Source organism: Portunus trituberculatus, chromosome 32 (genome assembly GCF_017591435.1).
Source record: "Portunus trituberculatus isolate SZX2019 chromosome 32, ASM1759143v1, whole genome shotgun sequence".
NCBI classification, from domain to species: domain Eukaryota; kingdom Metazoa; phylum Arthropoda; class Malacostraca; order Decapoda; family Portunidae; genus Portunus; species Portunus trituberculatus.
In genome coordinates, this window is record NC_059286.1 from 10,981,140 (window position 1) to 11,006,139 (window position 25,000).

The window sequence follows — 25,000 nt, forward strand, 5'->3', positions numbered from 1 at the left end:
AGAGAGAGAGAGAGAGAGAGAGAGAAAGAAATAAGCATCCAACACCTGCACAATTAATCTTCCAGGCGTGTGACATGAATTAAAAAAAAAGGAAAAAGAAAACGAAGAGGGACAAAGAAAACGGGGAGACACTCGTACCAAAACTGTAACTCCGAAAAATAGAAACGCGACGAAAAATATAATTAGAACTAAAATATTTTCCTTCAACGAGGAGGAAGAATAAGAATAATAATAAGAAGAAGAAGAGGACGGAGGAGGAGGAGGAGGAGGACAAGGAGGAGGGCAATGACTAGCACAAAGAAACGAAGGAAGAGAGGAAGGACAAGGGGAGAACGAGAAGGAGGTGAGGAGGAGAAAGAGTAGGAGGAGGAAAGAGAAAATGAGGAAGAGATGAGAGAGTAGGAAAAAAAAGTACATGGGGTAGGAGGAGGAGGAGGAGGAGGAGGAGGAGGAGGAGGAGGGGAGAGGAGGAAGAAAAATTATATTCAACAAAGAAATTCAAATATGAGAGAGAGAGAGAGAGAGAGAGAGAGAGAGAGAGAGAGAGAGAGAGAGAGAGAGAGAGAGAGAGAGAGAGAGAGAGAGAGAGAGAGAGAGAGAGAGAGTAGAGAGAGACATTTATTTAATACAAAAAATAAGTTAGGGAAAAATGGAAAGAGAAAAGAAAATGGAATGAAAGAGTCGAGGTTAATTTCCTTTCAGGTGAGAGAGAGAGAGAGAGAGAGAGAGAGAGAGAGAGAGAGAGAGAGAGAGAGAGAGAGAGAGAGAGAGAGAGAGAGAGAGAGAGAGAGAGAGAGAGAGAGAGAGAGAGAGAGAGAGAGAGAGAGAGAGAGAGAGAGATAGCAAAGCACACAGATTAAGAAAAAATAGATAAAAAAAACAGCTACAAAAAATACATCACAAAAAACTAAATAAGCAGAAACAATAAAACCATAAAGAAAATGAATCACTGAATAGAAAATGAGCACACACACACACACACACACACACGGTAGCTCAGTGGTTAGAGCGCTGGCTTCAGAAGCCAGAGGACCGGGGTTCGATTCCCCGGCCGGGTGGAGATATTTGGGTGTGTCTCCTTTCACGTGTAGCCCCTGTTCACCTAGCAGTGAGTAGGTACGAGATGTAAATCGAAGAGTTGTGACCTTGTTGTCCCGGTGTGTGTTGTGTGCCTGGTCTCAGGCCTATCCGAAGATCGGAAACAATGAGCTCTGAGCTCGTTCCGCAGGGTAACGTCTGGCTGTCTCGTCAGAGACTGCAGCAGATCAAACAGTGAATTACACACACACACACACACACACACACAAGAACTTACTAGATAGAATGTACTGAAAAAAAGAGAGAAACACAAAGAAAACACACGAAATAGAGTGACAGATATTGGAAAAACAGACACACTGAGAGAAATCACTGAATCAAGAGAGGAAAAGCACAAAAAAAAAAAAAAACATACGAGAGAAATGGAAGAAAGATCAAAGCAATAAAAAAACGCAAAAAAAAAAGTAGAATAAAAACAACAGCAGGAGCATAAAGGCCAGGCAGGGATGAGGGATGCTGGAAACAATCACCATCACTTTGAAATATGGGGGAAAAAAACAGGAACATCTAACAAAGTAAAAAAGTAAATACACCTGCCCATTACTTTTAAAACTCCATCGGTATCGAGTCTCCTAAAAAAATGTATCTATGGCAGGTCCCTGATGGAAAAACACTGATTAATGGACACCTGCATATATTTTTTTCCTTTATTTCTTTTTACTTATTCTTTTTAAAGGCTCCATTTAGTTTTGGTCACGCCAGAATAGGATTTGTTTGGATTTCCTTTGAGTTTCTGGGGAGTAGATAAATAGATGGATAGATAGATAGATAAATAGATAGGTAGATAGATAGACAGACAGACAGAGAGAGAGAGAGAGAGAGAGTTTAAATGGTCTATAGTATAAATTTAAATTGACTTCTTACAGTAATGTCTCTAAAGGGTGTTTATTAAGGGTCTTGATTCCGTGTTACTGTGGCCTGTAAGGGGTTAACTGTATGGGTTTTAAATGGAGAGTTTGCGGGAATTTAAATAGTTTTTCTATGGGTTTTAAAGGATTATTTCAAGAGTTCTATAATTTTATTTTAAGTAAGAGGAAGATTGTTACTGTGATTTTTAAAGGGTTAACTGTGTGTGGCTTTAAATGAAGTCTGTGGGAATTTAAAGCGCTTTTCAATAGATTTTAAAGGATTATTTAAGGAGTTCTATTATTTTTTTCTATTGTTACCGTAGCTTTCGAAAGGGTTAACTGTTTGGGATTTAAATGGAGTCTGTGGGAATTCAAAGGGTTTTAAAGGATTATTTCAAGACTTCTATTATTTTTTTTTTCTATCTAAGAGGGAGGACCAGATTTTTGGCCAATTTTCTTAATCCTTTAGGAAACTGACAATCAAGTGAGCCCTTTTATTGCCCTTGGTCAGCTTCCCTAATTCCATAAAGAAAAATTGAAAAAAGTGATAAAAAGCTCCACTGAGGTGCCCAAACAAGTTGAATAGATAATAATTAGAAAGACACTCTAAGGACAGTAAAGTTGTCATCTATTTTTTTATGTTTTTTTTTTTTTTTATTTGCGTTTCTAAATATTGCATAAAGAACGTGTGTGTAACTAGATGCAGGTTATATATATTGTGCGAAGATAGAGAGTTGCCTTTAGAGAACACTTCCCAGGTCATAATTTCAATGTATTTCTATTCGTAAATTTCCTGTGATTGGTATGAAACTCAAGGCTTAAAGTTTTGGGAGTAGTACAAATTTACGTATATTTTAAAGAAAGATTGGAGTTTTTTTTTTTTATGATTGGAAAGGTAATGAAAATTCTCTCTCTCTCTCTCTCTCTCTCTCTCTCTCTCTCTTACGCTACTTTTCTTCTCTAATCTCTTCTCTACCTTATGGCATTCTTCCTCTTTCTTTGTTTTCCTCCATTTCCTTTCTCTTACATTTATTGCTCATTTATCCTCACCAGTCCTCCTCCTCCTCTTCCTCCTCTTCGTCGTCCTCCTCCTCCTCTTCGGCGTCTTCCTCCTTCTTCTCCTCCTCCTCCTCCTCCTCCTCGTCCTCTTGTTCCTCTTCTGACTAATATTTCACCCTTCCTTCTCTATTACCTCATTAATTTGCTCGCATATCTCTCTCTCTCTCTCTCTCTCTCTCTCTCTCTCTCTCTCTCTCTCTCTCTCTCTCTCTTTCCAGTAACTTTAATCAGCACTTCCTCACTTTCTATATTTTCTCACGTCATGAAGACAGGAATCTGACACACACACACACACACACACACACACACACACACACACACACACACACACACACACACACACGGGAAGATGAGACGAGAGGAAAAGATGGATAAAACTACAAAACTTGAGCCTTTTCCCTAAGGAGGAGGAGGAGGAGGAGGAGGAGGAGGAGGAGGAGGAGGAGGAGGAGGAGGAGGAGGAGGAGGAGGAGGAGGAGAAGGAGGAGGAGGAGGAGGAGGAGGAGGAGGAGGAGGAGGAGGAGGAGGAGGAGAGGAGGAGGAGGAGAAGGAGGAGGAGGAGGAGAAGGAGGAGGAGGAGATGGAGGAGGAGGAGGAGGAGGAGGAGGAGGCGAACCTAAAATAAAGAGAAAAGAAAAACCATTTCCTGAAAAAAATATGAAAAAGCAGGTGTAAACAGCTACAGAGAGAGAGAGAGAGAGAGAGAGAGAGAGAGAGAGAGAGAGAGAGAGAGAGAGAGAGAGAGAGAGAGATACATACCAAACACACTTCAACTCTCGCTCTAAGACGAACAAGAGTGTTACAAAACTCAGAAATGAAACCAAGGAATAAAACAGTTTCTCTTTACACTCTCTCACAAGTTATCATAATGGAAGATATGAGAACACACTGGTTGGTTGCCGGGAGGGAGGAAAAAGGGAGGAACAACAGTGGAGTGAACAAGAAAGGGGAGTAATTTAGGAGTGTTGAAATAGAGGTGATGAAAATGGAAGAAGGAAAAGATGGAGATGATGAAAACAGAAATGAGAAAATAGAGAAAGTAATTTAGTGGTGGTGAAATTGAGATAATGAAAATATGAAGGAAGGAATAAGATGGAAGAGATGATAGAAAATGTTAGAAATGGGAAAGAAAAATAAGAAATGGAAGTAATATAAAGAAAGAAATTTAGTGGTGGTGAAACTGAGATGATGAAAATATGAAAGGAGGAGATAGAAAAGATGATAAGAGAGAAATATTAAAAATGAGATAGGAAACCAAAAAAAATGGGAGAGGAAAGCAAAAAAAAAAAAAAAATGGAAGAAAAAAAAAAGTAATTTGGCGACATTGAAAATGAGATGATAAAAATATGAGGGAAGAATGAGATGGAAGAGATTACAAAATAAATTAGAAATGGAAAAAGAAAAGCAAGGAATGGAGGAAGAAATAAAAGAAGATAATCACAGGGAGACAATAATGGGAAGGGAAGAGAAGGGCAAAGACGGGAAAGGAAGAAAATGGGTACAAAACAAAATAAAATAAAATCTGAATGGCTAATAACTGCACTTAGAAAACAACACAAAAAACTCATTTCACTTGTGCATCTATTTAAAGTTTTTATGCCAAAAGTTTCTCTCTCCCTTATCCTCTCTCCTCCCGCTCCCTCTCTCTCTCTCTCTCTCTCTCTCTCTCTCTCTCTCTCTCTCTCTCTCTCTCTCTCTCTCTCTCTCTCTCTCTCTCTCTCTCTCTCTCTCTCTCTCTCTCTCTCTCTCTCTCTCTCTCTCTCTCTCTCTCTCTCTCTCTCTCTCTCTCTCTCTCTCTCTCTCTCTCACGTCAATATGCTCCTCACTCCCTCAACCTTCACTCCACACAAGGACACCCGAACATTTGAACATTTGAACCTACTAAACAAATCTATGATCACACATTCTATACAGGCTTTATAGCATCTTTTGGCATTTCTTTTTAATATGTCACAGCTTTTTAATAAATTGTAACTAGTTTTTTTCTGCTTTTCATTACGCTTTTATTTCCCTTTTTTTCTTTCTCCTCCTCCTCCTCCTCCTCCTCCTCCTTTTTCTCCTTCTCCTCTTCTTCTGGAATAGTTAGATTAGGTCAAGCTTCTTATTCTAATTGGGAGGGGAAGCTGGCCAAGAACAACAAAAAATATAATCAAAAAGTCCTTCTTGATTGCCAGTTCCCTAAAAGGTTAGTAGAGTTAGCCAAAAATCTGGAACAAATGTCCTGAAACCTACGTCATATAGGCCAATGCTATGATTGAGTCAGGTCTGCAAAGTGAAGTATCGTTAGCTTCTATTTGCCGAGGTCAAATCTGGCCAGAACAAATTAGTTTACGCCAAATTTGTTTCGGTCAAGATTGGTCATTTTGGCGAAAACTGGTCGAATGTGTTTATGTTCCGCCACCTTTCGACGCTGCATTTAGATTTTCTCAAGGCAGATTTCCTTTCCTCGGTCAGTGGCTGCGGTGTGGTGAGGCTCGGCACATTCCCAGCGAACAAGGGAGGAACGTGCATTAGAGATGAGGACATGGTCAGCTGAGGCAAGTTAGTACGAACAAATGTGTGTTTGCCGACAGAAACAGAAAAACACTTTGAGATTCCTGGAAAAAGACACTAGGGAAAAAAGGTGTGTGTGTGTGTGTGTGTGTGTGTGTGTGTGTGTGTGTGTGTGTGTGTGTGTGTGTGTGTGTGTGTGTGTGTGTGTGTGTGTGTGTGGCTAAAAAGCTAAAACATAACCCCTCAACGATAAATCAGAACCTTGAATTACAACAAAACAATGCAACATCTCTCTTTATCAGCATTTACCTGAAGCAAATCACTGGTGAACACTGTCTGGCTAACTCGTCTCTTATCTTTTAGGAAGCTTACAATTCAAGTGGGCCTTTTTTAATCTAACACTTTGTTCCCCTTGATAAACGTCCCTCTTGCATAAAAAAAGAAACCTTTCTACCTGCGGAAAATGAACATAAGCAACCACGTGGAGTAAATCAGAGGCTAATATTACCTAACTTAACCTAACCATCCAGAAATCACACACTACACAACACCACACCTGGCCTTACCTGTCACCTGGAACCCTCACCTGACACCCCCACCCACCAGTGACACCTTGATGCACCTGGATTCAACATTCTTACCATCTTAAAGCAGACCAGGTGAGGAGAGGTGCTGCTTGAATCATAGAGGGAGTAGGAGGAGGAGGAGGAGGAGGAGGAGGAGGAGGAGCCTTAATTATAAACCGGGGAATAGGAAGAGGAGGAGGAGGAAGAATAGCAGGAGGAAATAGACAACTGTAAAAGGTAGAAAATACAATGTCAATCAGAAGAGAAGGAGGAGGAGGAGGAGGAGGAGGAGGAAGAGGAAGAGGAAGAGGAAGAGGAGGAGGAAGAGGAGGAGGAGAAGAAGGAGGAAAAAGAAGAGTAAGAGGAAGAGATACAAAGGGATACAAACAGCAACAGACCCTGAAGTCCTTACTAGACTGTTTGTTGAGACTGTGTACTAACTATCAGTGACAGAGACAGGACAGTAAAGAAGAAGGTTCCTCCCCACCCACCTCTCCCTGCACTCGAGGCTGGCAGGAAAAAAAAAAAAGTGAAACCATTTGATATTAAAAAAAACATGGAATTTTAGTAGAGAGTGAAAAGAAAATATTAAATGTTTGTGTGGAAAGGTGTTAAAGCTTCGTAAATGTAATATTCTGTGTGCATTGTGTACATGGATGCAGTGTGTATGTCGAATGGGCAGTGCTGCATGCTTGCCTGACGCTTTCTAGAGAGGCAGCAGCAGGAGGAGGAGGAGGAGGAGGAGGAGGAGGAGGAGGAGGAGGAGGAGGAGGAGGAGGAGGCACAACAAGAACAAGAACAAGAAACATAAAACAATACGATGAAGAGTAAAGGAAATACGTACAAGGAGAGAGAATGAGAACGATAGAGAATAAAAGGAGAGAGAGAGAGAGAAAAAAAAAGTTGAATAAATGCATATTAGGTAGGAGAGAAAGAGAGGGAGGCAGTCAAGAAGAAAGAAATAAGAAAAGAAAGACAAAGAACAAGAAGAGAAGATGCAAAACAAGAGGAAATCAAGAAGGGTGGACACCAAACGCAGAATTAAGAATAGAAAGAGAAGAGAAGAGAGAGAGAGAGAGAGAGAAGAAAGAAAGAAAGAAAGAGGCAGTTAAGGAGAAGGACAAAACAGTAACTTAAAACAAGAAAGATAGAAAGAAAATAGAGATCACAAAAAGATACAAGAGGAAACCAAGAAGAGAGTGGATACGAAAAGGAAAGATAAAGAGAGGAATACAGAGATGAGAAAGACTGGCAGACAATTTGAAACGAAGAAAGAAAGAAAGAGAATCATGAAAGGAAAATGCAAAAACAAAGAGAAGGGTGGATACCGAACACTGAATAAAGAGAGAGAGAGAGAGAGAGAGAGAGAGAGAGAGAGAGAGAGAGAGAGAGAGAGAGAGAGAGAGAGAGAGAGAGAGAGAGAGAGAGAGAGAGAGAGAGAGAGAGAGAGAGAGAGAGAGAGAGAGAGAGAGAGAGAGAGAACACAGAGAACACATCCATGGCTTCTCAGGAACAGGAAATGGATGGGGAGAAGAATTTATGCGGAATTTATGCCTTGCTCGAGAAAACTGCAAGGAATGAATGACTGTGATTTATCTCAAGGTGCGGTGTGTACTTCCCTCGCCTTGCTGGGAGTGTAGGAAGAGTGATTGGGAGAGACGGGAGTGTGTGTGTCAGTAAGGAGGGTTTTTGTGTTAGTGTGTGATTAACTTAAGAAGAAAAAAGGTGATCATGAAGGTGTGAGTGTGTGTTAGTAGTGAAAGTATTGAGTGTGTGACAAACATAATTTAAAGTAATCATTGTGGATATAATGAGAATGTGTCAGCAAGGAGGGTTTTGTGTTAGTGTGTGATGAACTTAGAGGAAAAAGAGTGACCATGGGGAAGGTATGAGGTTGTTAGTGATGAGAGTATTGAGTGTGTGGCGAGCTTAGAAGAAAATAACCACGATAAAGATATGAGTGTGTGTTTGTATTGTGGGTTTTGAGTAAATACGTGACAAAATTAGGAAAAAAAAGACTATGGTAGAGGAATGAGTGTGTAATGAGTGTTTTTGAGTGAATGACTGGCTGGAACAGAAGAAAAAAGTGACTAATGTATATCGTAAGCAAAAAAAAAAAGATAGATAGATAAACAGACAGACAGAATAGTAGAAACAAAGACGAACAGAGAGAAAGAAAGACAGATAAATGCTGAGAGTGGAAGAGTGAGTAAGTGTGTGACGAACTTAGAAGACAAAAACTAACCATGAAGAAGAAATGAATAGTGTGTTAGTAACAAGTTTTGAGTTAGTATGTGAAAGAAAAGAAAGGAAAAAAAATGTAGAAAAAAATGAATAAAAAAAGAAAAACGGGTGAACTGAAAGACTGATAGATAGACAGACCTGCATGGAAACTGGAAGTCGAAGCGGTATTATGTTTTTACTCTTTTTTTCCCTTGGCCAGCTTTCCCCTCTTGCATAGAAAATATATAAAGGCAGACACACAGACAGACAGATAGATATATAGATAGACAGATAGATAAACAGATAACTAGATAGATAAACCGTTAGATAGATAGATAAATAGATACATACACAGACAGAGAGAGAGACCAACATGTGCATAGACAAATAAACACACAGAAATACACAAACAAAAATTAAATAGACCACAAACACCACACGTTACAATTACAATAATCAACACAGCCCACCAAACTCACCCACACTAAACACAACAAACGCAACACAAACACAACAAGCATACAAGACAGACAGGTGAAAGAAAAACGTGACATTCCCAGCAGGTGTTATTTTTCTACTTGGTCGCTTCCGGTACACAGGTAAAAACAAATATTAAAAAAAATTCAGGACAGGTGTTTCAAGTGAGAAGGAGAGGGAAAGGTGTACACAGGTGAGGGTTGGTGAGTGACTGGGATTAGTGGTGTTGTGTTGTGGTGTTGTGTGCATGCAAGGTAACATTGGCTTAGCGAGAGAGAGAGAGAGAGAGAGAGAGAGAGAGAGAGAGAGAGAGAGAGAGAGAGAGAGAGAGAGAGAGAGAGAGAGAGAGAGAGAGAGAGAGAGAGAGAGAGAGAGAGAGAGAGAGAGAGAGAGAGAGAGAGAGAGAGTACAACCTAGGGGAAACATACGAGGATGAAAGAGAGTAGGGAAGACAAATATATGAAGACAGAAATAAGAAATGGAAGAAGAAAATGGAGAAGGTGAAAGAAGAACGAGGAGGAGAAAGACGAGAAGAGAAGTCGAGGGAGGGAAGGAAAGAAGAAGACGAGAGGGCAAAAAAGGGTAAAGGAGGTAGGAAGGAAAGGACGATAAAGTGCTCAGGCAATGATGTGGAAGAAATATGAGAGGAGAAGAAAAAAAAAAGGCAAAAATGTTAAACCCTTGAAAGATAATTCTGGGGTATTTTAGTAACTTTGCGGTGAGAGAGAGAGAGAGAGAGAGAGAGAGAGAGAGAGAGAGAGAGAGAGAGAGAGAGAGAGAGAGATGCATTGTGAAGGATGAGTGAAGAGGTGAAAAAAGTGATCTTAGACATTTTATTTTTACTTTATTCAGTTCCCCTTCATCTTTAACCCTGTACAGGCTCAGAACACAGTGACACCTACTACTTGAGTGACGCTTTGTGACTCCTACTGAATAAAACAAAACAAAAAACTGAAGCTAAGGAGACATTTTAACCACTCTCACACGCCCATACTAAAAAAAATTAATAAAACACGGAAAAAAATCAATAACAAACAAAAAATAGATAAAACAAGTAACACCTAAGCTGAAAAACTGGAAAATATCAGATTAAATGAATAAATAAATGAAGAAAACGAAGCAAAACAACCTCAACAAAATATAATCAATAGAAAAATAGAAAGAAAACGAAAAAAAAAACTTATTTATCTATCCCTGCCTTTCTATCCCATTCCATCCCATCCCGACCCACGGCAAACAGCACAGGTACTCAACAGAAAACGGAGAAGAGAAAAAAACATGCAGGGGGAACAAAAGAAAATGAAAAAAGGAGTTATAAAATCTATCAATAAAATGTCCTAAGCCAGCCAAACAAAATATATCGCCTTTTTTCAACGAATGGCAAAAAAATGTATCCAACAGAAAACGGAAAACAAAACACAAGAAGGGGAACGCATGAAAATGAGTGAAAGCCTTGTAAAATAAATTAATTCTATCCTGAACCAGCCAAACGAAACAGCGTCTTTTTCAACCAATGTCAAAAAAAAATAAATAAAATGAAATAAAATAAAATAAATAAATAAATCCATAAAATAAATAAGAACAAAGTATCCACAGAAAACGGAAAAGAGAAAACACAAGCAGGGGGAACACAAGAAAATAAGAGGAGCTATAAAATCAAATAAAATGATATCTCAAACTAGCCAAACCAAACACAGCGACTTTTTCAACCAATAACACAAAAAACCAACACAAGTACTCAACAGAAAACGGCGAATAGAAAACACAGGAAGGGGAAACACAAGAAAATAAGAGAAGTCGTTATAAAACCCATAAATACGATGTCCCAAAGCAACCAAACGAAAAATAGCATCTTTTTCAACCAATAACACAAAAAAACAACACATGTACTCAACAGAAAACGGGGAAGAGAAAACACAAGCAAGGGGAACATAAGAAAATTCGTAAAGGCGTTGTAAAATCTATTAATATGATGTCACAAACCAGCCAAACCAAACATAGCATCTTTTTCAACCAATAACACAAGGAAAGGTTTACCGGAGACCAATAGGCGAACCACAATGGTGTTATTACTGAATTTTCGACTTATTGGCAGCATGTTCTGTTATACGAGGGTGGCATTGGGGAGGGTAGAGAGGGAGGCAGTGAGGGGAGTAAGGGGACGGGGAAGGAGGGTGAGGTGGGAGGAAGCACGTTATTTAGGTTTACACAGGAGGAAGGGGAGATGGTGGTGGTGGTGGTGGAAGAAGAGATCTTGTTTGGTAGAGGAGGTAGAAAAAAAAATAAAGAGCGAGGAATGAAGAAGGAAGGAACGAAGGAATGAAGGAAGGAAGAAAAAAATATATAAGAAAAACTAGAAAAAGTAAGAAAGGATGAAAGAATAAGGAAATCAAGACAAATGATAATAGTGAAAAAATAAAAGAGTAGAAAAATGAAAGAAAGAAAGGATGGAAGGAAGGAAGGAAGAAGAAACAAAGGAAGAATGAACAAGGAGGAGAAGAGAAAAAGAGATAATAGCACAGAGGGAAAAAAAATGAATGTTACTAAATAAAAAAAAAAGTAAGAATGAAAGTAAAGAAGGAAAGAAGAAAGGAAAGAAGTAATAGAAGAATGAAAGAAGGCAGGAGGAAAACGCAAGAAAAAAATGAAGAATACTTACAAATTATGAAGATGAAAATACAAAAGAAAAAAAACACCAATGAAGAAGGAAGAAGAAGACTAAAGACGAGAAGATACGAGCAATAGAAGAAAGGAGGTGGAGATGGAAGAGGAGAGAAGAGGAAAGTCAGGAAGGAATGGAGGGACTAATGGTGGAGGAAAAGGAGGCAAGGAGGGAGGTAAAGGATGAAAGGTTAATTGGGCCTAGTAAGGAGGAGGAGGAGGAGGAGGAGGAGGAGGAGGAGGAGGAGGAGGAGGGATGAAAGGTATTACATCCTGTCTGAGCTTATGATGGAGGAGAAGAAAACTACAAAAAAAAAGAAAAGAATAAAGAAATGAAGAAAGACTCAAAGAAAAAATGAATAAGAAAAATAAGAAAATTAAATGAAATGTAACAAAAATGACGTTACCAAAAATTGAATAACTGAAAAAAATAAGTAATAATAATAAGAAGGAAAGAAGAAAAGAAAGAAAACGGAAAACAATAAGTGAGAGGAGGAAATGAGTCTGCCACAACAACAAAAAAAAAAAAAAAAACCAAAAGGAAAACATTTCAAAGCACATAAATTAACAAAAGATGTCATTTTTCCCCTTCTCATAAAATCTTTCTAGTTGTTTTCCCTCCCTTCTCTCTCTCTCTCTCTCTCTCTCTCTCTCTCTCTCTCTCTCTCTCTCTCTCTCTCAGCTGCAGTGTTTTTATTTCCTTTTCTTCCCTCAGGCACAGTTTAACTCCACGATTTCTTCTTCACTAATTTTTTTTCCTCGTCTTTTTTCCCTCCATCGATTTTCACTTCCTTCCAAGACAAAAGTTCTTTCCTCTATCGACTCTTTAAGTTTCCCTCTCGCCTCTTCTTGTTTTCCTCTCCCATCTCTTCTTTTTTTCCCTTCCGAGTTCAGTTTAAGTAATGTTTTTTTTTTTTTTTCCTCTTGTCAGTTCCACAGCCATAAATTTTTAGCTACATTTCATTCCTTCACTAATTTCTAATCGTCTTTCTATTTTATCTATGTCTTTTGTTCTTTAGATATGATATTTATTAGGATTAATCTACTTCTTCTTCTTCTTCTTCTTCTTCTTCTTCTTCTTCCTCCATTTACTTCTATCTCTTATCTGCGGTCTGTTTCTTTCCCTTCCTCCTCCTCTTCCTCCTCCTCTTTCTCGTCTCTTGTTTCTCCTCCTTTTTTTTCTCCTCCCCCTTCTTCTTTTCCTCTTGCTCCTCCTTCTCATCTGAGGTCGTCTTCTTTTTCTTCCTCCCTCCTCCTCCTCCTCCTCCTCCAGGTATAATTTCCTTCCTCCAGGTAAAGCTACTTGAGGCATCATTTTTTTCCACCTCATGCACTCCTTGGAGCTGTTTTCTTTCCCTTGACTATTCTCTCTCTTCCTCTTTTTTTTTTTTCTGTCTCTCTCATCTCAACTCAACTCCGCTCCTTCTTTATCCTCTGCCTCGTATAACTTTCCTTTTTGTCTTGATTCCTGTTCTTTATATTTCTCCTCTCTGTTTATTTTATTTTCATATTTGTCTTCTTCCTTCCTGTTTTTCTATTATTCTCTCTCTATCTCTCTTTCTCTATTTCTTTTCTTTTCCATCTCTTCGTCATCATTTCATTAGTGTTAAGATTTTATCCTCCTATCTTGAAACAGTTTCCCTATTCACTGTCCTTAAAACTTCGTGCTTTCTTTCCCCATCAATCTTGTGTCTTCAATAAAACACGATATATTTTCTCTCTATATTCCATTTTCAATTACTCTTTCCTATCTATCTTCCTCTGAGATATATTCCCATTATTTATTCCTATTTCAATTTACGTCACTTTTTTTTTTTTTGTTTCCATCTTGTTGGAATGAATAGTGTTTTTTTTTTTTTTTAGGGGGGGGGTTCCTGAGTTTATATTTTAATGTATTTCTTCCTCTTAAAGTTTCCAGTTTCTGAAAAATATTACTTCTCTTTCATAACCTTTCCTCTTTCAATTCCTATCAAAGTCTCTCAAAAGTCTTTCATACCTAGACATTTTTTTTTTTTACCAGATTATTTTATGAAAATGACATCTTTCTTAAAACTCCTTTTTTTTTTTACTTCATATCATTACGTTACTAACAGCCTTATTAATTTTGTTTCCTTTCTTTCTTTGTCATAACTTTCTATACAAAAATACTTTACCTTCACATATATACTCTTAGCTTCTCTTTCCATTAGTCTCTCCTAGAAAAAAAACCCTTCTTTTCCATTAGCGCTCTCTTTTCTATCTAATTTCCCAATCTTCCTTACTTTATTCGCCTTATTACTTCCCTTTTACCGACCAAGATTTCCCACATAGAGCACCATTCTTTGCTCTACCCTCTTCTTTCCTCTCCTGTGGGCAAACGTGACAGTGTTTCCTAGCCAACACAATCTTTCTCTACCTAATTCTTCCACACATGTTATTTTCTCCTTCATCACCTCCTTACCTCCCTTTTTTACTACTTTTCACATAATTCTTTGTTATCTAATATTTTCTTCTATCATGTATCATTTTTAAACATTAATTCCTTCAGTTTCTTCATAAATTTTTAGTATTACCGTTTACTTATTTCTTATTTCTTTCAATTTGTTATATATACACTTTTTCTGTATCCATAACTTTTTCACCCTTATTTCCTTCAGTTTCTCCATATACACCACTTTTATTCTATCATTTACTCTGCTCGCACTTATTTCTTTCAATTTTTCCATAAACATCACTTTCGTTTCACCATTTATCGATTTCTAACCTTTATTTCTTCCAATTTGTTATATGTACACATTTTTCTTTATCCAAAACTTAACCCTTATTTGAGTTTTTTCATACACACTAACTTTATTCTATCACCTACTTTGCCTGTCCTTATTTCTTTCAATTTCTCTATATACACCACTTTTGTTTTATCACCTACTTTGCCTGCCCTACTCTAAGCAAACGTGACATTACTCCTAACCTCACCTGCCTCGCCAGTCCAGCCAAGGTGCTCCGGGGCCTGATCACAGCGCCAGTCACGACACCTCACGCAACGCTATATTATCGAACACAACTCCAGGCGCCACGTGACGGAATTTGAGTGTGACACGCTATTTGAGGACAAAGTGTATGAGTCGTGAGGGACGGGAGTGAGGGAAGAGTGACGCTGGCCTGACTCACTCTGATCTATCTGTGGTTATGGTGACTCAGCGTGGTGTATTAGTGGGTGTGTTGTAGAGTGATATACTGACACAAAAGTGAAGATTTTTATTAAAGGGGTAAAGGAAGAGAAAGAAGAAAATGATGAAGGTTACAAAAAGGATGATGAAGGTGGAAAAATGCACTGAAGGTGAAAAAGGAAGGAGACGAAGGATAATATTAAAGGGATAAGAAAGGTGCAGAAAGATGGAAACGATGAGAGAGGAAAGAGACATAGAAAACTAGTAAAGGGATAAGAATAATATAGAAAAGAAATAACGAAGGAAAAGGGAAATAAAAGAAACTTACATTTCAGTCTAACCTAACCTAACCTAAGCTAATCTAACGTAACCTAACCTAATCCTACATAAACAAAAGATACATTTAAGAAGGAGGTTTCATGACATTTATCCCTTTCTTCTGGCTGACTCTCTTAGACCGGTAAGGGAACTGGCAACTAAGTGGGCTTATTTTACTTTAATTCCCCCTAGCCAGCTTTCCTCTCTTACATAAAACAAGGGTCTCAGCATCAGAAAACACAGAAACTCAAAAGATAAAGACAAAAATCAATCATAATGTCATACAAAACCATCAAAACATAAAAAAAATGTCGATGTAGCAAAACAAACATAAACATAAGATTAAACTTTCGAACGTAAGACGCGGAAAATCAAGAGGCAAACTGAGATAAAAGTGTGATCAATGTAATCTTTATGGTCTTGTGATCTTTAGGAACGCCGCGTGTTTCTACAAGGACAAGTTTTATTGATTTCCGAACTTTGAAGTGCGTTCAGCGAAGAGCAAACGCGAAAATACTAAAAAAAAACAAAGGAAAAGAGGAAAATCTGACACAGAACATTTATTTCGACTTCAAAGCAGGAGGTAAAACGAGAGCGAGAGAGAGAGAGAGAGAGAGAGAGAGAGAAAGATAGAAAAAGAGAGACAAACAGACAGAGATAGAAAAGCAAAAGAGAGAGAAGAAAAGAGAGAAAGTGAAAGAGAGAAACAACCTTCGTGTAACAATCCTCATAACTTCTCAAAACTTTCAAAAATACGGCAATTACTTACAAAAAACGACCTCAAATTCTTACCCAGTTTACCTTTACCTTGTGACCTCGATAACTCGGCGCCTCAGTCACGGAACGCGCGGCTCATAACGTGACAACCAACCAGGGTGCGATAAGCTTCATATTTCCTGACAACGCTTACAAATAATTCACCTTTATATGTAGTGTTAATATGTGACTCAATTCAACGTGGGAGACTGATTGAAGATAGATAGATAGGTAGGTAGATAGGTAGGTAGATAAATAGGTAGATAGATAGGTAGAGAGATAAATAGGTAGATATATAGATATTTAGATAGAGAGAGAGAGATAGAGAGATAAAATAAAGAGATAGACATATAGATAGATAAGCAAATATACAGAGACATAAACAGAGAAGGAGAGAGAGAGAGAGAGAGAGAGAGAGAGAGAGAGAGAGAGAGAGAGAGAGAGAGAGAGAGAGAGAGAGAGAGAGAGAGAGAGAGAGAGAGAGAGAGAGAGAGAGAGAGAGAGAGAGAGAGAGAGAGAGAGAGAGAGAGAGAGAGAGAGAGAGAGAGAGAGAGAGAGAGAGAGAGAGAGAGAGAGAGAGAGAGAGAGAGAGAGAGAGAGAGAGAGAGAGAGAGAGAGAGAGAGAGAGAGAGAGAGAGACCTGAACACGAATCCTAAAAAAGAAAAAAAATACAAAGACCAGAAAAGAGGAGGAGGAGGAGGAGGAGGAGGAGAGTAAAGAATAGATACCAGAGACAAGAAAAGTGAGGAAAGAAAGAAGGAGAAAAAAAAGAACGAAGGAGAAAAAAAACAGGAGAAACACAAGAGGACACAAAGAAAGAACAAGCAGCAGCAGACTTGGAGGAGGAGGAGGAGGAGGAGGAGGAGCAAAGACTAGAATTCTCAACCACGTAAGACCTTGAAGATATCTGCTTCCTTCCTTAGGTGGGAAGAGGAGGAGGAGGACGAAGAAGACAAGGAGGAGGAGGAGGAGGAGGAGGAGGAGGAGGAGGAGGAGGAGAGGGCGATGCTCCCTTGCATATATTCACACGTGTTTATATTAAAGCTGAGATGGTTGTAGTAGTTGTGGTACTAGTAGTAGTAGTAGTAGTAGTAGTAGTAGTAGTAGTAGTAGTAGTAGTAGTGGTGGTGGTGGCAGTGGTGGTGGTGGTGGGTCGTAAGAGAGGTTGTAATGTTGTAATGACTCAACACGCACATCAATGAAGGAAGAAGTGAAGGAAGGAGAGATAAATGAGGGAAATAAGAAAGAAAGGGAGAAAGACAAATAGAAAGAATGAACGTAAGAAAAAGAGAGTGAAAAAAGGAGAAAGGAAACAAGAAATAAAAACGTGAAAAAAAAGGAAAGAAAGAAACGAAGCAAGAAAAAAAAGAAGGGAAGGGAAGGAAGTAGGAAGAAAAGGAACTAAGAAATGAAAAGAAAGAAAAAGCAAAAAATAAATAAAAACAAAAGTGAGAGTAACAAAAACAACTCACTGAATCCGCAGGTATAAAAAAAATGAAAAAAAAACAAAAAAAGGGGGAAAAAATTAGTCTGGTGGAAAATAACACAACAAGACTTTTCCTCCTACTTTCCTCTTTCCTTTTCCTTTCCTTTTTTTCCTTGCTTTCTTTTTTGTACTTCGATATTTTGTTCCAAAGTCTCATTTTTTTTTTCCTTTTTTCTAATCAGGAGAAGTGTTACTGATGAGAGAGAGAGAGAGAGAGAGAGAGAGAGAGAGAGAGAGAGAGAGAGAGAGAGAGAGAGAGAGAGAGAGAGAGAGAGAGAATGTGTGTGTGTGTGTGTGTGTGTGTGTGTGTGTGTGTGTGTGTGTGTGTGTGTGTGTGTGTGTGTGTGTGTCCAGGAGAAGATTCGACGTTTCTATTCCTGGAAATTCTCGTTTAGTTTACAAACATACACACTTCAAGCTGGATGTATATACTTGTGATTAAAATTCTCTCTCTCTCTCTCTCTCTCTCTCTCTCTCTCTCTCTCTCTCTCTCTCTCTCGTAAGGGTGAATAAGAAATTGAGTTATGAAATGAATGTAAAGAGAAAAGGAAGAACTAAATAGGTTGAAATGGGCGGAGGTAGGTGGACACACACACACACACACACACACACACACACACACACACACACACACACACACACACACACACACACACACACACACAAATAAAAGATGCAGTTAACAGGAAAAAAAAAAAACATGAATTTCTTTCTTCTTTCCTTCTTTCCTTGTAACTTTCTCTTCCCTTCGAGTCCAAAAACTTAAAATGAAAAGGCAAGAAAAAGGAAAAAAATCGTAATAAAAAAGAAAAGAAAAAAAAAGATATTAGATTAGAGATATCACTCAACGACCCGAAATGGAGGGAAAAAGAGAGAGGGAGAGAAAGAAGGAAGGAAAGAAGGAGAGAAAGAATGAGAGAAAGTAAGAGACAAAAAAGTTTAAATAAATTCCAAACTTTTTTCTTTCAAACAAGGAGACGAGACGCGAGATTGAGGAAACAAGATACATTCTGGAGAAATTTCCGACTTTTGACAGTGATGTGAATTCAGTCTCTTCTCTCTCTCTCTCTCTCTCTCTCTCTCTCTCTCTGTTATTCCTTGGTTAGTATTCCACAGACAAACAAATGAGATTTTGAGGTACTGCATAAGAGAAGAAAGAGAGAGAGAGAGAGAGAGAGAGAGAGAGAGAGAGAGAGAGAGAGAGAGAGAGAGAGAGAGAGAGAGAGAGAATGAAGTCGTAGTGAGAGTGTGACAGGAAGAATTAATGCTCGCAAAATGGAGAGGAAAAGAAAAGAGAGAATAAGGAGTGACAACAAGAGAGTAAAAAAAAAAAAAGAGACGAAGAGGAAGAGCAGGAGGAATGAAGCTAACGAAGATTGATAAAGAGACGAGAGAAAATTAATAAAAGGGTGAAGCGAAACGAAAAAAAAAAAAAATATGTAGAGAATAAAATGCAAAGGGGGAACGTGAATAAAAACTGATAAAGGATAGACGTACGAATGAAGGTAGAGGAAAGGATGGATAAATGAAATAAATACGTGAATAAATGTGAAGATGGAACAATAAACAACAAGAGGCAATGAAAATGTAATAATTAATGGAGAGGTGAATGATAAAGAAGAAAAATATGGATAGAAAGAGAAAGAAGGGAGGAGGAAGAAGACAGATGAAGAGAATGCCATAAAACGAATTAGGAAAAAAGAAAATGGAAAGGAAGTATATTGTGATAGAGGAGGAAGATTAATAAAGTTGAGAGAGTGATAAAGTAGAAGAAAGAAGGAGAGTTGAAGAATAAAAAGGAAGAAAATGGAATAAGGAAGAAGAAGAAAAGATGGATGACAGAAGAGAAGAAAAACACAAATAAATAATGATGGAGAAGAGAAAATAAATAAGGAAATAAAGACAAAAAAAAGGAAGAAGAAGAAAGATAAACGGAAATAAATAAAAAAATACATAATAAAATAAAGAAAAACACAACAATTAAAGAGAAATGAGATAACGAAAGAGGTAAATAGAGAAAGGGAAGAAGAAGAAAGAATAAATGAGGAAAAGGAGAAGAGGCAGATGATGAGGGAGATGAAGTAAAGGGTTAAAGGTGAAGTCATGGCCTCTCCTCACTTGGGCAGGTAAGAAGACCAATTTAGCACAGGTAAGTAAGGGATGTCATTATCCTTTCTGACCGCTAATTAAGCTTCTTCCTCTCACATTTTCTTTTACTTTTTTTTACTTTTTAATTTTTTTTTTTTTTACTTTTTTATTTATTTTTTTTTTTTACTTTTTTTTACTTTTTTACTTTTTACTTTTACTTTTACTTTTATTTTTGAGTTTTTTTGCTTTTTTTACTTTTTACTTTTTTACTTTGTTTAACTTTATTTTTTTTTTACTTTTTTTACTTTTACTTTTTACTTTTATTTTTATTTTTTTTCCTTTTTTTACTTAACTTTTTTACTTGTTTTATTTTTTTCTTTTACTTTTACTTTTTTTACTTACATTTTTTTACTTTTTTACTTTTTTTTTTATTTTTACTTTTGTTTTACTTTTACTTTTATATATATTTTTTTATTTTCTTTAACTTTTTAACTAACTCAATTTTACTTTTTTTTTACTTTCACTTTTACTTTTCTTTTTTTGTAAGTTTTCAATATAATATTTTTCTTATCACTACTTTTTTCCGAATCTTTATCATTATTACTTTATTATTTTTACTTTCTTACTCAAAGTTTCAGTATATTTTTTTCGTTTTTTTGTGTATTTTCCAGATTTTCTTTTCTTACTTACTTTTCATCCTTAAATTGCATCATCATTTTTTTCCTTACTTCTTTACTTCATTCTATCTCCCTCACACACTTTTATTGTCTAATTTCACTGTAGTTCATCTTTATCAACCATTTCTATATCTAATCTTATTTTATTCCCTTCTACATCTATTATCAGCTATTTTACATCTTCCTTATTCTTTCTATCTTCATCAATAAATCCTCATCTTATCCATCCATGTTTCTCTCCACTTTCTAACCCAAATAAACTATAACGTATACTTTCCAATCTACTGTACATCCACCACCACCACCACCACCACCAGTACCAGTACCAGGTAGCTCAAAATTCTCAAGTCATCTCAACTCCTCACTTCAGGTTTATTTGCTCCAGACGTGTCCTCAGGTAAGTTCAGTAAGATTCTATCGAATTATACAAGAATGGAGGATGTTGTAGACACGCAAAGGTCACAATCTGGAGAAGTAAGGAGAAACTGGAGGAAAGACGGAGGATGAGTGAGAGTGTGTAGAGACGAATACGGAATGGAGAGAAGAGAAGAGATGGACAGAATACAGAAATGGTGCAAATAATCAAGTGAGAAGGTGAGAAATGCTGAAAGGAAGGAATGGAGAAAATACTAAAGGAGAGAAGTAAAGGAAGAAAGGAGGTATTGATAGAGAGGGAGATGTGCTGTACTGAGAAAGGAAAGTCTGGTGATATAAATAGCGTTGTTAGTTCCTAATAAGGTTATGTGTGTGAGTATTTTGTGCTTTTATGATGTGATATGAGCAGTGTTTGACGAGGGTTCATCCTGGGGGAAGCAAGGAAAGACCAGAGAAAACTACCAGTAAAAATTCACCTACTTTAGAAGAACTGCATGGAAAATATGCATTGATTGGCGTTATGGTAGGACAAATTATCTACTTTACCAAACTTTAACGTATTATTCTTGTTTTCCAGGTAATTGGAGTGCCATTGACGGAATAACTGGCAAGTAGCACAGAGGAAAGGAGAGTGCTAGACATGGGTACGCACGCGTAACAAGGTAGAGTACTAACGTTTGTGTTTTGTTGGCGAAGTTTTAAGAACCTTGGCGGTAAAACTTGTGGGATCATTAAACTTGCAATATACCAGTTATAAAAACGCCACAAAAATATAGACACATAGACAGTCAGACACGAATACATATCATGTACAGTTTAGGAAACAAAAGATCAATAAAAAGACGATGACCACAGACACACACACACACACACGGTAGCTCAGTGGTTAGAGCGCTGGCTTCACAAGCCAGAGGACCGGGGTTCGATTCTCCGGCCGGGTGGAAATATTTGGGTGTGTCTCCTTTCACGTGTAGCCCCTGTTCACCTAGCAGTGAGTAGGTACGGAATGTAAATCGAGGAGTTGTGACCTTGTTGTCCCGGTGTGTGGTGTGTGCCTGGTCTCAGGCCTATCCGAAGATCGGAAATAATGAGCTCTGAGCTCGTTCCATAAGGTAACGTCTGGCTGTCTCGTCAGAGACTGCAGCAGATCAAACAGTGAAACACCATTAGTACAGATGAAATACATATTACAACAATACGATGAACAGAAAAGATACAAAAGAATATAAACAAACAGCCAGCAAGAGAAAATAAAAGCAATGAGCGAGACAAAGCAAGACAAAGACAAAAACAATAAACACACACACACACACACACACACGAAAACACACATAAATAAACACCCAGACACACACACATATATACACACACAAACCCTTCACCCCTTCACCCCAAAACACAAACCCACAAACCCCCAATCACCAAACAGTCTCCAAATTGCAAAGCAGGTCCCTCCCTTCTAATTATGCTTGTGTTTTAGGGGCAGTCGTGTTTCCAGACCAGCAGACATACAAGGGAAAAATAGTTCAAATGTATTCCGTCCACTCGGGCCCTGCAAATAGAGTCATTACGCTGTGATGGGACTAATATATGTATTGGAAGGCGGTCGAGGTCGCCTGACTAGTAATGAGGTAATTTAGCTGTTTGTCAAAATAAGGAGACTATTAATGATACGAGGGTCGGTACATGGAAGGCTTCTAATTCGATGCTGCACGTGTAACATCAGTCTGAGTGAGAAGGGAGAAGGGAGAAGGGAGAAGGGAGAATGTACACAAGTGATGCTACAGATAAATTTGAAACTTCCGATATAGATTGAAACTTCTGATATAGATTAATTTACAACTTCCTATATAGATTAACTTGTAACTTCCTATAAAAACTAACTTGTAACTTCCGATACAGTTTAATTTGTGACTTCCTGTACAGATTAACTTGCAACTTCCGATATAGATTAATTTTGTAACTTCCGAGGTTTATCAAAATAATGAGACTATTAATAGGTACAAGAGAAGGTATATATAATGTTTCAAATATTCTACGGTACATGGGAAAATACAAGAGATACTATACACAATACGTGATACATTTCCTAATTCAGTCGTTTATCAAAGTAAGGAGGGAACTAATATTGATACAAAGGAGTGTGTATGTAAGGTTTCTAAGTATTTCCTATACGTCAAAGAGCGAATTTCTGAGTGATTAGCGCAGTGAACATGTTGAATGCACGCAATATACAAAACATAGATTAATTTGCAGCTTAAGTGATTCCTAAGACTAATAGACACAGAGGAAGAAATGTAGCGGAATTCAATCAATGGTATACGCAGATGAGTAGTTGTGTATATGTGCGAAAAAAAAAATGTTATCTGCCTATGAAATAAAGATGCATAAATACAAATGAAATGCGATCAACTAATTTGTGTGTCAATCCTTTAATGAAAGAGTGAATGCACGTGTACATGAATCACTAATGCTAATACATACATTCATATTTACATATTTCAATACCATAAGCAGGTCTTGCGTGAAAAATACGGCAAAAATTAATGCATGGAACTGGCGAGTGGAAATAAATCAACAAATAGATAAATAAATAAATAACACATTCTGGGAAATCTCACGCTGTCATGAATAAATAAATAAATGAAAGCAGAAATGAATAAATAAATGTGCAAATCAATGAGCGCATGGATACGTGAATAAATCAGCAAATAATGTATGAATAAAGAATAAGGAATGTAGTAAATTTATGAATGAACACAACCAATAAATAAAATGTCAAAAGTCATGCACACACACACACACACACACACACACAGCTCTCTGAAATTTGCTTCCTGTTTTCAGAGAGAGAGAGAGAGAGAGAGAGAGAGAGAGAGAGACAGACAGACAGAGACAGAGGGAATCCAACACCAACACACACAAATGGATCCTTCCCGTCGTGTAAGGAAACATTTTAACCAACTCTCGAAAACCAAAGAAGAAAGACGAAGAAAAGGGAAAAGAAGAAAAGAAGAAAGCTAAGAAAAGATAAAAAGGCAAAAGTAACAGAGAGAAGAAATCCAATCAGAAGTGCAAATAGAGAGAAACAGATGGAAAGAAGAGGATAAAAGAGTAAAGTGGAGAAGAGAGAGAGAGAGAGAGAGAGAGAGAGAGAGAGAGAGAGAGAGAGAGAGAGAGAGAGAGAGAGAGAGAGAGAGAGAGAGAGAGAGAGAGAGAGAAAGAGATGGAGAGAAGATAGAGGAGGAGGAGGAATGGAGGAGAGCAAAAAGGAGGGATAAAAGAGAATGGAAAATTGAATTGAAAAGACAGGAAGGAGGAAGAAGAGGAAGAAGAGGAGGAAGAGGAGGGAGAGGAGGAGGAAGGATGAGAACAAGGAATAACCGAGTAAAAGAGGACAGAGAAATGGAGAGCAAAGAGAGACAAAAGAAAAAAAAAACAAGTACGTCATGTGGTTTAAATAAAAATTCTTAATGGCTTTATCTCTCTCTCTCTCTCTCTCTCTCTCTCTCTCTCTCTCTCTCTCTCTACGTATACTTGACATCCCGGAGAATTTTCATCAAGTTAACGTAAATGTGAAGAGGAGGAGGAGGAGGAGGAGGAGGAGGAGGAGGAGGAGGAGATGAAAGAAGAAGAAGAAGAAGAAGAAGAAAGAAGAAGAAGAAGAAGAAGAAGAGGAAGGATTATAAAAGCTAAAATACATACAACAAAAATATTTTCTTGTAATTTTCTCGACGTATTTTAATTCCAGAGAGAGAGAGAGAGAGAGAGAGAGAGAGAGAGAGAGAGAGAGAGAGAGAGAGAGATTAGGAGGAAGAGGTGGAGGAGGAGGAAGAGGAGGAGGAGGAGGAACGGAATGACGAGTAGGAGAAGAAAGCATGCAATAACGGCTGGAGTATTACTGGAACTAAGATATAAAAGAAGGAGGAGGAGGAGGAGGAGGAGGAGGAGGAGGAGGAGGAGGAGGAGGAGGAGGAGGAGGAGGAGGAGGAAAAGAAGAAGGAGGAGGAGGAGGAGGACGTGCAGGGGAGAAGGGGAAAATTAAAAGAAAAAGAAGAAGAAGAAGAAGAAGAAGAAGAAGAAGAAGAAGAAGAAGAAGAAGAAGAAGAAGAAGAAGAAGAAGAAGAAGAAGAAGAAGAACAAGAAGAACAAGAACAAGAAGAACAAGAACAAGAAGAACAAGAACAAGAAGAACAAGATCAAGAACAAGAACAAGAAAGAGGAAAAAAGAAAAAAAAGAAAAGAGAGAAAAAGAAAGGGAAAAGGAGAATAACGAGGAAAAAATCAGAAGAACAGTAAGAAGAGAAGAGTAGAGAAAGAGAAATAGAAGAACTAATAAGAAAAAGAGGAGGAAGAGGACAATGAGAGAAAAAATATATAAAAGAAAGAAAAAAAAATTCAAGATAAGAGAAAGAAGAAGTTAGATGAGGAGGAAGAAGAAGAGGAGGAGGAAGAGAAGTAGGCGTAGGAAGAAGAGTGCAGAAATGTTACCAGAATCGCCTTTTTCGCCTCGTTTCGCTTCGTCTCGCCTCCCAGTGACACGCATACCTGTGTGATGAGACGCAGTCCAATACTCTTCCTCTTAAGACTGACTCACTAGCTCCAATGCTCTCTCTCTCACTCACTCACTCTTCCAGATACACTCCCACGACAATCCTACTCTCAGACACTCACTCTTTCCTTCTCTCTTTCTCTCTTTTTCTCTTCCTTTCGTCACCTTCACTCTCA

General features: G+C 37.9%; 1 protein-coding gene and 1 non-coding gene across 3 annotated transcripts in view; both read left to right on the forward strand.

Moving 5' to 3' along the window:
• The window catches only part of LOC123511916 (protein amalgam-like), a 364,685-nt gene that overhangs the window by 172,279 nt on the left and 167,406 nt on the right, over positions 1–25,000 (forward strand). The gene's annotated exons all lie outside the window — the stretch shown is intronic.
• On the forward strand, positions 986–1,059 carry Trnal-cag. Its single transcript has one exon. It is a non-coding gene; the product is annotated as a tRNA-Leu (tRNA).